The 12,806-nt window shown below is 38.4% G+C and overlaps 1 protein-coding gene across 1 annotated transcript in view; it reads right to left on the reverse strand.

Moving 5' to 3' along the window:
- The window catches only part of PLCXD3 (phosphatidylinositol specific phospholipase C X domain containing 3), a 157,356-nt gene that overhangs the window by 49,310 nt on the left and 95,240 nt on the right, over nt 1-12,806 (reverse strand). The gene's annotated exons all lie outside the window — the stretch shown is intronic.

Consider the following 12,806-nt stretch of genomic DNA (forward strand, 5'->3'; position numbering starts at 1 on the left):
AAAAAAAAAAAATCCTCCTTTACTTCTTGGTAAAATTAAATTAATGTATTCTGGATTTTTCACACATTAGAAAAGGCAGATGTCATTATTCCCCATCTGTTACTCAGGCTTCCTTACACCTTGTTGCTCACTCCTGATTTACATCCATTGAAGTACAGCTTTTTCTAGATTTTTCACTCTTCCAACCCAAGATGTGTACTTGTGCACGTGCATGCACACACACACACACACACACACACACACACACACACCCCTGTAAGTTTATTATCATCTCAGGGCCTTTAACTGTTAAGCTATTTGAAGCAAAATTTTTTAGTGATGCAATATTTATCTTTGTCTATATTCCACATCTATGTCAATCTATATCTCTATGCCTATAGAGACATATCTATTTATCTATGTCTAGCAGTAAACAGACTACAGTAATTACAAGAGTATGGATATTAGACACCATGGTGGGTTGTTAGAAAAAATAGTTTGAAACATACTTTGATACCTTGTAAATCATAACCTTTCAAGACTTGGAACAGATAATTCCTCAGAATTATTGGAATTTTTCAAACAATGAAAGGTAACCCCAAAATATAGAAATGCCACATTTACTTTCATCCGGAACTATCTGATCTATTTATCTTTAGTAGATGGTATGGGAAGAAAATGTCAGCACTTTCTGGATAAGGAAAACTGTCCGTTTGGATCTGGCATTGGCAAATTTTAATAGGGATTTAAATTGCTGCATGTTGATTTATTAGTTTCTGTTCAGTGAATGGCTAATATAAATGAAGAAACTAAACTGTACTATGGTTTAATATACAGCAAGATTATGTTTAAAGAAAGAAATAAAAAAGTGAGCTTAAGAAGAGTTATAATGGGCTTCCCTGGTGGCGCAGGGGTTGAGAGTCCGCCTGTCGATGCAGGGGACACGGGTTCGTGCCCCGGTCCGGGAGGATCCCACATGCCGCGGAGTGGCTGGGCCCGTGAGCCATGGCCACTGAGCCTGCGTGTCCGGAGCCTGTGCTCCGCAACGGGAGAGGCCACAACAGTGAGAGGCCCGCGTACCAAAAAAAATGAGTTATAATGAAATGATCTAGGATTGGATTAAAATAAGTATAAATAAATAAATAAACCCTCAAAATAAGGGTTAATTTATAAAATTTTAAATTAATTTATAGGCACGTGAAGAAAAGGTGGATGAAAGTAATTAGTTACTTCTGTAATCTAATAGAAGACATAATTGGAAGCACACAGAAAGTGAATTAAATATGACTAGACTTCTTTCAGAAATGAGTTGCTCCTTGTTTTTGACACGTTACTAGAAATATTAATTTGTTATTAAGGCCAAAATAAGGTAATATTAAAAATAAAAATTAAAAACAGATAACAGGCAGAAGGAGAAACCACTGATACCCCCACCAGTATTTGTTCTAAGCTTGATGAACAGAATTATTCACCAGATGCAAATATTATTTGAAGAGAATTAAATTATCAATCAACATAAAACACTATCTATGCATTTTGGGAGAAAATACATAATCTAACATTGGCCAAGAAAGAATATTTTCAAGACCTTTAATTTCATTTGGAATAGTAGTTCCTCCCAAATTTCAAAATTTCCTCTAAACCATGAAGCTTTCTATTTGTTTGCACTTAAAACAAAAATACAGCACTACTACTTTATGACTTTCAATAACAGAGAAAGCCTCTGGCCCAGCCCTGTGTCTTTAAAATCAGGGAGCCTGCCCATGAGCAAAACAGTGCTAAACACTATTTCTTTGTTCTAAATCCACAACTTGTGTGCCTTATCTGGTCTAATATTTTGCTTCTACACTGGTTCAGTGTTCCTGTCCTCTTGTCCTCTTATTCTTATTTTATCTACCGCCCAAACTCGTAACTTGGACATGATACTTAAAGTTGCTCCTTTGATTCTGAACTTAGCCTTTCAATTTTGGCTTTGATTTGTCCTCTCTACTTAGACAAGAGCTGGTCACTCCCATTATGAACCCAGGCCAGTCAAGTTCCTTTGCTCTGGCTCTGAATAAGCGAATGGAATGGAAGAGGTTATTTTCTTTCATTTCTTAGAAACAGCCACTTTTATTAGTTTCTCCTTAGTCGGCTACATCATTCCCTCATTCAGACAGTAGGCATACTTCTAAGACAGACCTTAACATTCCCTGCCATCCTGACATTTACATCTCTCTGTTGAGTGTAGGTCCAATCTAGTGACTTTTTTCTAATAAATTAAATAACACAAACATGATGGGATACCACTTCTGAGATTATGCTGCAAAAGACTGTGACTTCCATCATGCTACTCTTTCTCTTGCTGGTTTTGATGAAGCAAACTGCTGTGTTGCAAAGGTCCATGTAACAAAGACCTGGGGATGGCCTCCAGTCAGCAGCAAGTTAGGAACAGAGCCCCTCAGTCCAACAGTCCTCAAAGATCTGAATCCTTCAATAGCCACTGAGTAACCTTGGAAGTACATCCTGCCCCAGTGGGATCTTGACTGCAGCCTTGTGAGAGATCTTGAAGCAGAGGATTCAGTTAATATTTGCCTAGACTCCTGACCCACAGAAACTGTGTGTTGTTTTAAGTGACTAAGTTTGGGGATAATTTGTTACATAGCAATAGTTAACTAATGAAAGCTATAACAACCCTTTGGGGTTAATGAGGGCATTTGAGGTCTACAAACCCAAGTGCCTAATATAAGAACTTGAAATGTTAATGAAGAGAAATTAAATTTAAAATGTTCATACGCACTTCTTTATGCTTGTAAACTATGTATCAGATAAGAGAAAGAGTGAAAGAAATCAAGTTGGTTTAAAAAGTTTTCTTGAATGGAGGAGTTACTCCATTCTGCATTCTGGTATGGATGATCTTAGATGTCATATAGTCTAATCAGCTAGAATGCAGCATCCATTTTATTAACTCAACAGTGTAAGGGATCTGTGTGATCATCTCATTTTTATGGTCTCTTGTAGTACTGAACTTAACATCTCATCCTATAATTTGCTGTGGTAGGAAGACTTCTAGGATGGCTCCCCAAACTTCCATCCCCTGTTATAGATGTCCTGTATAATCCCCTCCACTTGAACATGGTAAATATGAGGGATATCATTCTCATGATTATGTTCCAGTATGTGGAAGAGGTTTTTTTTTTCAGATGTAATTAAGGTCCCTAATCAGTTGGCTTTGTGTTAACTAAAGAGAGATTATCCTGAGTGGACCTAATGTAAGCAGGTAAGCCCATCAAACAGAGACAACAAGCAGCAGCAGATGTTCTGTTGTCCTTAAGAAACAAAATGTAATGTGGTAGAGAGGACCATGTGGCAGTTGAAGTGATTAATAGCCTACCAAAATGATATGAAAATTACTTTGAGCTGAATATATCTGAACAAGCAGCAGCCGCAGACAGAAACATTATCTAAATTTAAATAGAACCTCTGAAAATATAGTTACCATTGACTTCCCTCCCAGGGAGTTACTTGATTGGGGAAAAACAAAAACAAAAAACGACACTTAGCACCAGAAGTGTGAATTCAGCTGCTTGTTAGAATTAAAAAAAAAAAAAAAATAGAACCTTTCATACTCTCCCACTGAAGCCCTATCTACCCCTCTTTTGTTAAGTTTAGTATATAAGCCTTTTCTTTCTGGTTATTCCAGTGAGTTACTAGTCTCTGAGTGCTTCTGCATGTATACTGTGCATGCATAAATAAACATTGTCTTTTCTCCTGTTAATCTATCTATTGTTGATTCATTTGTAGACCACCAATCACTGGACCCAAGCTGGAAGAGGAAAAGATTTCCTTCTTATGAAGTGAAGAGTTGGCAGCTTCAAGAGCTGAGGGCCACAGTGCTACAACTCAAAGAACTACATTCTGCCAACAATCAGCAAGCTTTCAAAAGGATCCTTAGCCTCAAATGAAATTACAGCCTTGGCCAATATTTTGATTTCAGACTGATGCAGCCTGGTCTTAATATTAAATTAGGCAATACAGTACTTTGAAAACAGCATTGAATGTGTTGGAAGACTAGGCTCGAATTTGAGCTCAGTTACTAACTCAAAGTTTAACACTGGAGGGTCATCAGATTGTTAACTCTTCTGGTTTCGGATTTTCCAATTTGTTCAATTAAGATACTCTCCACACCTACTTCATATGATTCTTACAAGGAAGAAATGAACCCATGTTCATGAAGTTTCCATAAAAGAACTATAAAACTTAAATTACAATTATTTTCATATGGTGATATACCTAGTCACAAAACATCTATTCACTTGTGGCTAAGAAAAACATTGCCTAGACAAACACACACTGGGACATCTGTGCAAGCAGGAATGGAAATGATTTAAGTTGCAGGATTTAGATTTATGTAAATGTTTTTTGAAAATAAGATTCTTATCCTTCACTTGTCTAAGATTTAGCAAATGTAGGACAATCAACATTATCACATTTCTTGTTGCTTTGAACAGCAGCTAAATATTTACATTCTGCCATGTTAAGAAAATTGATCTGTTATGTATATTAAGTACTACCTCTCTTCCATTCAATATCTTTCCAGTATTATTTATAAAAGCTCTTTGAGATGGAGTTCTGGTTGGTCTCTCAGTTTGGCCACAGTTCCATTTCAAATTCTGCAAAATTATGGGTTTAATAAACATCAAAGAAAACGCATCAAGTTCATTTCATCTGTGAACCTTCAGAACAAGAAGGCCCAGGAGGCTAAGGTTTGACATGCTCATGAGTGTGCAATTCTGATATCTATATCCTGATCTTAGAATTCAGGCTTTGACTCCATCAATATAAGAACTGCTCCTCTCCTGGTCTCTGCAGGGCACTAAGCTTGCTTGCAAAAGTTTATGCATGGCACTCTGTATTTCCCTTCCCTTGCCTGTTTTATTCCTGTTTTATTTAGCACAGCGCCAAGGTTTTTAAGATTCCTGCTTTCAGGGAACAGGTTTCCTGTGTATTTGATATCTTGGTACCTTTTGTGATTATAAGCCCAACACCACAGGAGTAGGGAAGCATATGTACCTGCAATCTGTGAACCGAAAGAAGACTGCTGGATGAAGGGGTGAAAGAGTATATTTAGCTTTTGACGCCCTTTTCTAGGGTAGAAGATAAGCAGGTGTTAGTACCTCCACTTTCCATGGGAAGAGACAGAGTTCTGGAGTGAAGCTTACCCATTGGTCTTCCCTTCATGAAAGTCTCAGTCCTAGTCTTCTTCTGCAACTTACATGTATTCCCTTCTCTGTGGCAAAGCCTTTGTTCACTCATGGTGGTCTTCCTTTCCCCTGAATTCACAGTTCGTCTAGTCGGCAGCTCCTTCTCATCAACCAGTACCAGTTATTAGATGTTGTAACTAATGCTCATTATGTTCATTGAATTTTTATTCAGTCTTTATATCTTGCTCTCCACCTGAAATCCCCCAACATACACATTGATTTTAATCTAGATTGGAAGCTTCCCCCAAAGAAAACACTATGCCTTATAATCTCCTGTGCCCACTACTGTATCCAGCTTTATAAATATAAAAACATTTGGTTCAAGTCAATGGGTCAAAATTGTTCACATGGGATATGCTATAAAAGCAAAATCACTACTTCTACTAATAACCATTTTTACAGATTAGGCCATTATTATTGACCCTCTTTTTCTTTACTATTTCCTTTCAGATTTCTCAGAAAATTAGTCTACACAGCCTGGCTCTCTCTCCCTAACTTTGGTTCCATTTGTAACTGCTGTAATCACACTATCATGATTGTAACTCATATAAAACCTCTGTGAAATATCCTCAGTGACTACTAAAGAAACTCACCAGCCTTCTGTGATCTCATTCCTAAATCCTAGCCCAGAGCTTAGCAGCCATTTAAGTTAACATTGTTGAGTAAAGGAATGAGTGAGTCCTGCTCAGCCTTGCTGGAACATTTGATACTGCTATACTTCCTTCTTGAAATATTTTCCCCCTTTGGCTTTTTAGCCATGACTCTTTCCTAGTTTTTCTACTTTCTTGTAACTGTCCTTTCTCAGTCTCCTTCTGCCACCTCTCGCTGCTCTTCCAATTCCTAAACGAGAGTGTTACCCGAAGTTCTATTCAAGACTTCAACTTGCTCCATGCTTCTTCCTAGGGTGATCTCATTCATTTCTTTGGCCTCATGCCTTATAATAGATGCATAATAAATTGATCCCATCTAATCTGACCTCCATTACAGATTCCCTGTCTGCCTATCAGGTAACTAAATTTCATTGCTTCATGGGAAACTTAAACTTAAAATGTTTTAGATGAAGCATAGTATCTTCCCCTTCAAACCTGCTCCTTTATATGTGTCCCTATCATACTTATCTCATATTCCTTCCATCTCATCCTTGGATTCATCTTGAATTCTTACCTGCCCCTCAAACCTCACATTCAGTCAGCCTTAAAGTCGCATTGTACTGACCTCCAAATCCTCTCTCAGATATGGCCTCTTCTTTTTTCCATTCCATTGCCAATGGCCTGGTTTCCAGTTGGGACCACTGACATAGCTTTTAGGTAATGTTCCCTTTATCCTAGCTACTACCATTTAACCTTCCTCTTCAGGCATTATCCTGCCTCAGCCTCTAGAATGGACTTAATCTTAGAAAAAAAGCTATAGAATTGATTTCAGACAATAGAGTGGCACGTCTCATCAAATTCCTCTTGCTCTCTGTCTCACTTTCATTAACAGGAATCTGGCCTTGATAACTTATCCAGTATTCAAGTCTTCTAAGGAAATTATTTTCTCTTATGACTTCATCCCACCCTTAGGATACTGAAATTTCACCACTAAATGTTAGGCTGGTAAGTAGAACTTAGCTATGTGTTGAGTCTCTCTGCCTGTTGGTGTTCCTTCAATATCATCGACTCCAGAGTACTAATTAGTCAGCTCCATTCCCTGTTACCTTGTACTAAAATCCCTAAACACAACTCTGTGTGGACTCTGGCCTTGAGAGGGTACAAACCTGATTGATGGCATATAGGACTCTGACCTCAGCACGTGATCATCTCTGCAGGTAGATCTGTACTGCCCCATTCCTGGTAGTACTTAATAAACAAAACCTCCTATTGGTTTCTGACTGTAATAGAGTAGGGAACATACACAGATTATGAAAAAATATTAATTCTCAAATCACTTTTACTTGATTTGGAAGTCAGTCAATTCTCTCCAATTGTAACTACACAATGCTCAATCTGACAGAAAAAAATGTCAAAATCAATTATTTGGTTATTATTTGACAACCTACAATTAATCTCATTAATTTTTTTCCCCCATCGATTAAAGTGATCGGTTATTTGGATTTTTCAGAGACAAAGGCCAAACCTTGAGGAATAAGGATCATTCCTTATTCCTGTCATGTAATCTTGCTTCAGTCCTCCAGCACATGATCAGGGCTTTGTGGACAATACAAGCGATTTCGTGTCATCAGAGATAATGCACAATATGTAATACAAACTAAAACACTTCTAAAACTGAACAGATAATTAAAAACTACACGCTTGTAATTTAATATTTGTACTTCACTTGACATAAATGTATAGGAAATACAATTTTTAATATTAAATTAAACCCGACACATCTTGTAGAACACTGAGATTAATCCTTTTGTAAAGGAAAAATCAAAATGACCATGCTGTGTTTTCTCCTTGGATAAATCTGTATCTTTCATATTGTGTAAAGCCTCACTCAGCACGTCTCAGAGACAGTAAGCTGAAGTAAAGGAGGTTGGTTTCTTTACTTTTAAGTCTTTTGATCCAGGATCCCAGATGCTAAATTTGAGAAGCCTTATTACATTAATGCCTCCCAGTAGAGAAGCTCAATATTCATCACAATTTCTTTAAACTTGCTGGGTCATTTCTTTAAACCAATAGAGGAGCCGACAGTGAATAGCTTAGAGCAGCAGCCTTTCAGTCAAGGGGCAGAAAAGAAAGCCTGCTCCAACAGCCACCCTTGGTGAAACTTATTAAACCTCTTTTTCATATAGATTTCCTTTTAAGGACTATCAATAGGGTGGTCTGAAAAATAATTAAAAGACACCCTAAGAAATAAAGAATCCCTAAATTACCGATAACTTCCCATAAACCAGCTCAGCTATACATTCTCCCTCTCCACTGCAGCATCTGCCTGGACCATTCTCAGCTGAGTCAAATGGAATCATTCCCTGAGGTTTTGCTGTGTACAGGAACTGCTAAGCCAGGGATAACAGTATCCCAAACTTCTAAATCTGCCAGCATAGCATTGGTGAGGGCAGCTTCCTAAATGGGAAGATCCTGAGACCAGGAAGAATCTATATATGAAATATAAAGATTTAAGAGGAAAATCAATAGAGCAGCAGTACTGTTAGGTAATAAGAAAGACCAATAGACCCATCTGTTTCCCTAGAGAAGTGGTATTTAACCAGGGTTGATTTTGATCCAGGAAATATTTGACAACACCTGGAGATGTTTTGTGTTGTTATAAGTGAAGGGGGCAGTGCTACTGGCATTGAGTGGGTAGAGGGCCAGAGATGCAGCTGACCATCCTGCAATGCACTGGACAGCTTCCACAACAAAGAATGAACCAGCCCAAAACGTCTGTACAGTAGTCCCCCTCATCTGCAGGGGATATGTTCCAAGACACCCAGTGGATGCCTGAAACCATGAATAGTATCAAATCCTATATATACTATGTTTTTTCCTATACGGACATACATATGATAAAGTTTAACTTATAAATTAGGCACAGTAAGAAACTATCTGAATTGCCAGCATCACTACTCTTGCACTTTCGGGCCTTTATTAAGTAAAATAAGTGTTTCTTGGAACACAAGCGCTGAGATACCATGGCAGTCTATCTGATAACCAAGATGGCTAAGTGACCAATGGGCGGGATACCCTGCTCAAAGGGATGATTCACTGCCAAGGTGGGACAGAGTGGTCAGCACGAGGTTTCATCACACTACGTAAACAGTGAGCAACTTAAAACTTATGAATTGTTCATTTCTGGAATTTTCCATGTAATATTTTTGGGCCAGAGATGACCCGGATAACTGAAACCTCAAAAAGCAGAATAAGGGGGGACTATTGTACTAACAAGGTTGAGAAAGCTTGCTCTAGTTGAAATTGTACAGGCAGATAAAGTAATTTCCAGAAGCAGAAACCAAACATGGAATTGTCTCCCTCCACCCACACACACATTTTCCCACAGTAAAACTCATCTCTCACATGCTTCTCATTGTGCCATTTTACTTGGAAGGTATTCTGAATACTTACAGCAAGTAAAACCATCACACATGAAGCACTGCTTTTTTTTTTTTTTTTTTTTGCGTTATGCGGGCCTCTCACTGTTGTGGCCTCTCCCGTTGCGGAGCACAGGCTCCGGACGTGCAAGCTCAGTGGCCATGGCTCACGGGCCCAGCCGCTCCGTGGCATGTGGGATCCTCCCGGACCGGGGCATGAACCCGCATCCCCTGCATCGGCAGGCGGACTCTCAACCACTGCGCCCCAGGGAAGCCCTGATTTTTTTTTTTTTTAACATCTTTATTGGAGTATAAGTACAATCTTGTGTTAGTTTCTGCTGTATGATAAAGTGAATCAGCTATATGCATATTATATCCCTATATGCCCTCCCTCTTGTGTCTCCCTATCCACCCTCTAGGTGGTCACAAAGCACGGAGCTGATCTCCCTGTGCTATGCAGCTGTTTCCCACTATCTATCTATTTTACATTTGGTAGTGTATATATGTACATGCAACTCTCTCATTTCTTCCCAGCTTGCCCTTCCCCCTCCCCATGTCCTCAAGTTCATTCTCTACATTTGTGTCTTTATTCCTGTCCTGTTACAAGGTTCTTCAGAACCTTTTTTTTTTTTAGATTCCATATATATGTGTTAGCATACGGTATATGTTTTTCTCTTTCTGACTTACTTTACTCTGTATGACAGACTCTAGGTCCATCCACCTCACTACAAATAACTCAATTTCATTTCCTTTTAGGGCTGAGTAATATTCCATTGTATATATGTGCCACATCTCCTTTATCCATTCATCTGTCGATGGACACTTAGGTTGTCTCCATGTGCTGGCTATTATAAATAGAGCTGCAATGAACATTGTGGTATATGACACTTTTTGAATTATGGTTTTTTCAGGGTATATGCCCAGTAGTGGGATTGCTGGGTCGTATGGTAGTTCTATTTTTAGTTTTCTAAGGAACTTCCATACTGTTCTCCATAGTGGCTGTATCAATTTACATTCCTACCAACAGTGCAAGAGGGTTCCATCCTCTCCAGCATTTATTGTTTGTAGATTCTTTGATGATGGCCATTCTGACTGGTGTGAGGTGATACCTCATTGCAGTTTTGATTTGCATTTCTCTAATGATTAGTGATGTTGAGCATCCTTTCATATGTTTGTTGGCAATCTGTATATCTTCTTTAGAGAAATGTCTCCTTAGGTCTTCTACCCATTTTGGGATTGGGTTGTCTGTTTTTTTTGATATAGAGCTGTATGGGCTGCTTGTATATTTTGGACATTAATCCTTTGTCAGTTGCTTCACTGGCAAATATTTTCTCCCATTCTGATGGTTCTCTTTTCATTTTGTTTATGGTTTCACTTGCTGTGCAAAAGCTTTTAAGTTTCATTAAGTTCCATTTGTTTATTTTTATTTCCATTTCTCTAGGAGGTGGGTCAAAAAGAATCTTGCTGTGATTTATGTCATAGAGTGTTCTGCCCATGTTTTCCTCTAAAAGTTTTATAGTATCTGGCCTCATATTTAGGTCTCTAATCCATTTTAAGTTTATTTTTGTGTATGGTGTTAGGGAGGGTTCTAATTTCATTCTTTTACATGTAGCTATCCAGTTTTCCCAGCACCACTTATTGAAGAGGCTGTCTTTTATCCATTGTATATTCTTGCCTCCTTTATCAAAGATAAGATGACCATTTGTGCGTGGGCTTATCTCTGGGCTTTCTATCCTGTTCCATTGATCTATATTTCTGTTTTTGTGCCAGCACCATACTGTCTTGATTACTGTAGCTTTGTAGTATAGTCTGAAGTCAGGGAGCCTAATTCCTCCACCTCTGCTTTTCTTCTCAAGATTACATTGGCTATTTGGGGTCTTTTGTGTTTCCATACAAATTTTGTTCTAGTTCTGTGAAAAATGCCATTTGTAGTTTGATAGGGATTGCATTGAACCTGTAGATTGCTTTGGGTAGTATAGTCATTTTCACAATGTTGATTCTTCCCATCCAAGAACATGGTATATCTCTCCATCTATTTGTATCATCTTTAATTTCTTTCATCAGTGTCTTATAGTTTTCTGCATACAGGTCTTTTATCTCCTTAGGTAGGTTTATTCCTAGGTATTTTATTCTTTTTGTTGCAATGGTAATTGGGTGTGTTTCCTTAATTTCTCTCTCAGATTTTTCATCATTAGTGTATAGGAATGCAAGACATTGCTGTGCATTAATTTTGTATCCTGCTACTTTACCAAATTCATTGATTAGCTCTAGTAGATTTCTGGTAGCATCTTTAGGATTCTGTTTGTATAGTGTCATGTCATCTGCAAACAGTGACAGCTTTACTTCTTCTTTTCCAATTTGGATTCCTTTTATTTCTTTTTCTTCTCTGTTTGCTGTGGCTAAAACTTTCAAAACTATGTTGAATAATAGTGGTGAGAGTGGGCAACCTTGTCTTGTTCTGATCTTAGTGGAAATGGTTTCAGTTTTTCACCATTGATGATGATGTTGGCTGTGGGTTTGTCATACATGGCCTTTATTTTGTTGATGTAGGTTCCCTCAATACCTACTTTCTGGAGGGTTTTTATCATAAATGGGTGTTGAATTTTGTCAAAAGCTTATTCTGCTTCAGTTGAAATGATCATATGGTTTTTCTCCTTCAATTTGTTAATATGGTGTATCACATTGTTTGATTTGCATATATTGAAGAATCCTTGCATTCCTGAGGTAAACCCCACTTGATCATCATGTATGATCCTTTTGTTTTGTTTTGTTTTCAGTACACGGGCCTCTCACAGCTGTGGCCTCTTTCGTTGTGGAGCACAGGCTCCGGACGCACAGGCTCAGTGGCCATGGCTCACGGGCCCAGCCGCTCCACGGCATGCGGGATCCTCCTGGACCGGGGCACGAACCCACGTCCCCTACATCGGCAGGCAGACTCCCAACCACTGCATCACCAGGGAAGCCCTGTATGATCCTTTTAATGTGCAGTTGGATTCTGTTTGCTACCATTTTGTTGAGGATTTTTGCATCTATGTTCATCACTGATAATGGCCTGTAGTTTTCTTTTTTTGTGACATCTTTGTCTGGTTTTGGTATCAGGGTGATGGTGGCCTCCTCGAATGAATTTGGGAGTGTTCCTTCCTCTGCTATATTTTGGAAGAGTTTGAGAAGGATAGGTGTTAGCTCTTCTCTAAATGTTTGATGGAATTCACCTGTGAAGCCATCTTGTCCTGGGTTTTTGTTTCTTGGAAGATTTTTAATCACAGTCTCAATTTCAGTGCTTGTGATTGGTCTGTTTATATTTTCTATTTCTTCCTGGTTCAGTTTTGGAAGGTTGTGCTTTACTAAGAATTTGTCCATTTCTTCCAGGTTGTCCATTTTATTGGCATAGAGTTGCTTGTAGTAATCTCTCATGATCCTTTGTATTTCTGCAGTACCTGTTGTTTCTTCTCCTTTTTCATTTCTAATTGTGTTGATTTGAGTCTTTTCCCTTTTTTTCTTGATGAGTCTGGCTAATGGTTTATCAATATTTTTTATCTTCTTGAAGAACCTGCTTTTGGTTTTATTGATCTTTG

This window comes from Phocoena phocoena, chromosome 3, assembly GCF_963924675.1.
Source record: "Phocoena phocoena chromosome 3, mPhoPho1.1, whole genome shotgun sequence".
Classification (NCBI taxonomy): domain Eukaryota; kingdom Metazoa; phylum Chordata; class Mammalia; order Artiodactyla; family Phocoenidae; genus Phocoena; species Phocoena phocoena.